Source organism: Procambarus clarkii, chromosome 84 (assembly GCF_040958095.1).
Source record: "Procambarus clarkii isolate CNS0578487 chromosome 84, FALCON_Pclarkii_2.0, whole genome shotgun sequence".
NCBI lineage: Eukaryota > Metazoa > Arthropoda > Malacostraca > Decapoda > Cambaridae > Procambarus > Procambarus clarkii.
In genome coordinates, this window is record NC_091233.1 from 14256212 (window position 1) to 14262211 (window position 6000).

A 6000-nucleotide genomic window follows, 5' to 3' on the forward strand; every position below is an offset into this window, starting at 1 on the left:
TCAAAATTTACCTACTGTAACTAATGCATGCACATGTATGCATGCACGCACAACCAGTCTCCGTGGTGCAGTGGTAAGACACTCGCCTGGCGTTCTGCGAGCGCTTTGTCATGGGTTCGTATCCTGGCCGTAGAGGATTTACTGAGCGCAAATCCTTAACTGTAGCCTCTGTTTAACTCAACAGCAAAATGAGTACTTGGTTGTAAAAACGATTCTTCGCGGCGGGGATCGTATTCCAGGGACCTGCCCGAAACGCTAAGCGTACTAGTGGCTGTACAAGAATGTAACATCTCTTGTATATATCACAAAAAAAATGACTAAAGCTGCCGCCCAGTTGGGTGGGTGTGCAGCAAGAGTAGTGTGACTTACTATAGATGTAAAGTGCCTTGTATAGTGACTTGTGAGCCTCTTGTTGAATCACTTAAATTAATACAAAACAATATTGATGTGTGTAGGTGATTAAATATGTGTATGTATATATATGAACATGTATGAGTATGTGTACATGTATTTACAATTTTAATTGTGTAACTAACGTCAATTTTTTTTAATTCTTTAGCTAAACGAACTAGAAGGTTCAGTTCCTGAACCGATTATGAGCCTCTAATCCTTTACACCACCGCCCACGGGATAAGTATGGGGTGCATAATAAAGAAAGAAATTGAATTACCTCTTCAAAGTAAGCGGAGCTAACCACCATTGTTATGGCGTTAAGATTCCTTTAACGAAAAACTAATGGCGCAGTGATCAGCACCGATTCAAAAGCAGCGCTACAAAGCTTTACTAAAAATCGGGCAGAAAATCCTACGATAGTTGCTAAAATCAGGAGCTGTGAGAGTTATCGCCAATCAGGGAAGAGTGGCCAAATTTCTAGATTCCCTCTCATGTTGAAATCTGTGGAAATGAACGAGCAGATGTGCTAGCTACTGAAGGAGCCCATATTGAATACTTTATATTCTAGACTCATTCAAATTAGAGGTAACATCAGGCAATATCACCGCAACAACGTTACTGAGGAAAGGAGGAGAGAAGAACAAATCATTGAATCTGTATGCCGATACAACATTGTTGCAGCTGGCAATCCCAATCCTTAAGAACGAAGAGGAGGTGGCCGCGGGAGAGAGCGAGAATCTGTCTTTGATAGAAATATTCATAGATATTTGGAGTTTAAACAACAGTTGAGGAGCGAAATAGGCTTACAGGTTCCGGAAGATGAGGAAATGTCAGCACTGTGGAGAAATGCCTGACAGACTACTAGAACATTATCTAACACAGTGCAGCGTTACAAACCCATTAAGATTTGAACTTAGATTCAACTGAGCAGAAAGTTGTTAAACTCGTGGGACAGAATCTTACTGAAGCGACCATACGAGTCAAATACTCACACTCCGCCCAAGTAAAACAGAAACAAGCAACACTTAGTGGGCCAGCCAGAGGCTTAGGGCCCGCGCAGGAATATCGCTGGAGAAAAAAATTGAGGAGCAGAGTTCCAGAATCTGTGGTGAGAATGACGGACACCGCTTAGACCATTATCTAAAAGACTGAACATCTGTGAGACATTAGAAATATGTTTAGAATAAACCCATTCATTGTTTGAGTTTGGAAAATGCTATTTGTCAAATATATATACTGTTTAAAATATTTCACCATTTTTCACCCCAATGATAACGTATGATTTTTATGGTTATCTTGAGATGATTTCGGGGCTTTAGTGTTCCCGCGGCCCAGTCCTCGACCAGGCCTCCACCCCCAGGAAGCAGCCCGTGACAGCTGACTAACTCCCAGGTACCTATTTACTGCTAGGTAACAGGGGCATTTAGGGTGAAAGAAACTTTGCCCATTTGTTTCTGCCTCGTGCGGGAATCGAACCCGCGCCACAGAATTACGAGTCCTGCGCGCTATCCACCAGGCTACGAGGCCCCTCGTAGACGAATGTTAAACTTGTTTATGAAGCTGTTCACTTGACAGAGTTAAGCAAGTCCCAGCTATGTCTGGGGGCAAGTGACAGGATGAACAACCCAGCGGGTTTTCTTCCTATTGAGGAGTAATGTACATGCTCCTATGGCAGTGTGTCCACTCACAGGATGAGTGGCACTGCTATATAAATTTGCCCCCTAGGGACAAAATTAAAAAGTCTTAATAATGAAAACATGAAAATATATGTAAATTTTCCAAGTCTAGAATAATAGCAAGATTGATGTACTAAGCAATTAGATAGTCGAATTTGGTACTATTCACGCAATAAACATTGGAAAAATAAGCTAAAACAGACTTAAATATTCCATGGCCTAGTAAAGGATACATGCACTATATTAGCCCTCAGATATCTTTTATTAAGTTAGAGAAGGTTAGGTTAGTTGGGTTTGTCTATGCAACATAAATAGAAAATCTTTTCCTGTTTGTCCATATTTAATAGTAATAATCTTTACTTTCTAATTGCGGTACACATCGGTATATGCTCCATGGTCCTCATCGTTATTAAGTACTACCAAAACAGGACGATGGGCTGAATAATTATACATCATGATGTCATAGAATAGAATAAACTAGAATAGAATAAATCAAGTCATAGAATAACATCTGTAGAACTAGACATCATCATGCAGAAATATACCATCTTAGTTTTATAGTTACAAATAAGAAGGTTGCCACCGTAGAATAAGCAAGACGGAGTTTACCTGGGCGATGAGGCAAGGAGGAGATGGAGATGTTGACTGGTTGACGGCTGACTGCTGACTGTACTCGACCAACACCTGCAGCCATCTTATAAGACGTTTGGGAAGGAGTGCCAACTATCACTACCTTAAACATACTTTACATGAATGGTAATGAATAAAATAACATTAATAAACACACTGCTTCTGTGTGTGTTTCTGTACTTATTTCCAAAAATATTATTGCTCACGATGGTTGTCGAATACTGAATTAAATTCATAATTATTAGCAATTGTCAACATTTGACTCTGGCCAATTAAAGGCTTACAGATGGTACGGTCAACGAATCAGAACACTGCATTTAAGACTAATAAATATTTTTAGCATTTCTGAAGCGAAGTCGATGATTTGTGTATGTCTGCATACTCATCTAGATGTACTCATCTAATCGCGTACTCATCAAAATGTACATATCTAGGTGAACTCATCTATATGTACTCATCTAAGTGAACTCACCTGTATTTAGTCATCATATGTACTAATATATATGAGAAACGCTTGATTTACTCACCTAGTTGTTCTCACCTTGACGTACTCACCAAGATGTATTCATCTAGGTGTACTCAACTCGATGTACTCATCTAGGTATACTCATCTGGGTAACCCTCAGTTAAATGTACTCGCCAAGGTGTTCTAAACAAGGAGTTCACTATACTAGATGCTCTCCTAAGTGTATTCACCTAGGTGACTCACCAGGTTTGGGAAATAATTATCGCTGTGTGAGCAAATACTAACTAAATATTTTCTAATTACTCTGTAATGTGAACTTTTTATGAGAAATAAATTCTCTGTTTCTCGATGAACTAATAATTAATATATAAATTTTAACTGTGATGTGAACTAATGAAAGCTAAGTTTCCTTGTCCACTACATCACTTACCATTATAATCAAATTAACAATCAATCATACTTTCATGCGAGTTTAAAAATATATCTTAAATGAAAGAACATTAATTTGTTTGAACATTTTTAATTCGGTGGAAAGGTTGATATCACATATTACTAAATAGTAAAATTGTGATGCCTCTAATAATCACTAATTATAATATTCTCCCCATTGCCCAACCCTTACTCCTAATAGAGAGTCACATTTTTGACGTATACTCTCTGTAAGGCCAGAAATTGTCGTACTAGAAAACGGTAGTGGCTCGCGAAATTGACATACCGCCTCGTTTTCTGTTTTGGGTCCTCGGGTAGGTTAGGGTAAGGGCACTTTGTTGGACAGTTTCTTGACGTTGGAAAACTTTATGAGATCAGGCTGTGTTGAGAGGGAAGGCGTCGGTGAGTAATTTCGACGGCGCTATTACAGCCGGACGTGATCGTTGACAGAGACTGTTAACATTCAATACCACCTGGGAGTTGGTCGGTCCCAATCCACACTTAAATTTTCCTCTAAGTGACATCCATAACAATCGTTTTGTTCTGTTTTATATCAAGATTTATGATTATATGAGCGTAAGGGATGGTTGGGTGCGGTTATGAAGCATGACAACAAAAGTTATCAAGAAATATATCCATTAGAATGAAATCTTATCATAACCCAGTATGAGACAGTTATTAGTAATTATAGGTTGATTGTTGAAATTACTAATAAATCTGCCGGCAGGAGGAACTGTAAACCAGGTTTACCCCCAAGGAGGACACTGGAGCAGCCACATTATCAATACATGTGTCGAGGATTCCCTAAACTTTTCGACAGCTAAGCCCTTAATGCATTTCTTCCATGCCCTTTTGCTTCTACTTTTTGCCTCCAGACACAACCTGTGAAACAATGGGCTAATGCTCGTATTTCTTCCTTAAACCCATAATGGTGGTATAAATCACTCGTCAGCTTGTTTGAGTTTGTTCGTTACATAATGCATCATGTCCTGTGTGGATTTTTCTCTGAGTTCTCTTCCCCCACCAGGAACTCTCTGATCTGCTGGTGTTCCCTTTCCCTATTTGCTACTTTTAAAATCTTACCCTGGTTACATCTTCCTTTGGTCTTCATTGTCACATGTATTCAAAGACTAAAACACAGCTTTGGCTCCGATTGGCATTTCATGGTCAATGTTTGCAATGTCCATCTCACCCTGAAGAAATATTTGTTCTATCTAGCTGTTGATCACCATCCCTTCTTCTTGTTTTCCCCTTGACTTGTTGCATTAAGGAAGCTCCTCTCTATTTCTTCTAAAAGATTTGCTCTCTACTTCTCTTCCCCTCCTTTTGGGTATATTGTTTCCTAATCAAATAGGACATGATTGAAGTCTCCCTCTCCTAAAAACAAAAACTTCCTCAAAACGTCTAAGAGTTTTGCTTTCAATCTATGGGCTGTCTGCCACCCCCTGCATGGCATTCTGCTCAGTTCACAATTTAACATTCTTGCTCCGGTCTTCAGTGGTTCTCTGGATGGTTGTTGATTACTGCTAAAACAACTTTCTCTCCCTCTGATTAAATGATTCCCAAAATGCAGTTCATGTAGTTACTTGCCATCTCCAATGAAATTTCCTCAAGGATGTAGTGGAAAGGAAAGGAAGTGGTGGGAAAGATGTGGAAAAATGTGGAGGAAAGCCAGAAAGAGATCTAACGTAGAAAGAGAACGCAGACGACACTATAAACGCAGGAAAAAAATAACGGAACTGCTTATGCAGACACGAATTTCCCGTCAAAGAAGGAATAATTTAAATAGGGAGATTTAAGAAATCGAGCGGAAATTGAAAGACTCTTATGAAACTGAAGAAAGGCAGTTAGAACAGAAAGCAATTCAGGAAATAAAGAAAAATCCAAAATATTTCTTCTCATATGCGAAATCAAAAGCAAAAACCACTGCCAGTATTGGACCTATTCGTACAAGTGCAGGTTCATACACGGAGGATGACAAAGAAATTAGTGAAATCCTAAAAAAGCAGTATGAGGACATGTTTAGCACTCCAATAAACAACATGAAAGTGGAAGATCCAGACAAAATCTTTATGCGGGATATTCAAACCCCTGTAAATATAACTGATATCAACACGAGCGCACTAAATTTTGAAAGAGAAATTGAAAACATGCCCATGCACTCGGACCCAGGTCCAGACTCATGGAATTCAATATTTATAAAGAAATGCAAAGTGCCGGTAGCACAGGCACTCAGTATAGTGTGGAGGAAGAGCTTGGACACGGGGGAGATACCAGATGCACTTAAAGTAGCAGACATAACCCCTCTACACAAGGGAGGGAGCAAAGCATTGGCAAAGAATTATAGACCAGTTGCACTAACATCGCACATCATAAAAGTATTTGAGAGAGTGATTACGAGTCAGG

General features: G+C 39.3%; 1 protein-coding gene across 2 annotated transcripts in view; it reads right to left on the minus strand.

Annotated features, from left to right (window-relative positions):
• The window catches only part of LOC123774866 (adhesive plaque matrix protein 2), a 96065-nt gene extending 93229 nt beyond the window's left edge, over positions 1 to 2836 (minus strand). The window contains exon 1 of one of the 2 annotated variants that reach the window (XM_069316565.1): positions 2679 to 2836. The gene's annotated coding sequence lies outside the window, so the exon portion shown is untranslated. The remainder of the gene's footprint in view (positions 1 to 2678) is intronic. The other variant, XM_069316564.1, reaches the window with a different exon arrangement.
• Positions 2837 to 6000: the final 3164 nt, after the last annotated feature.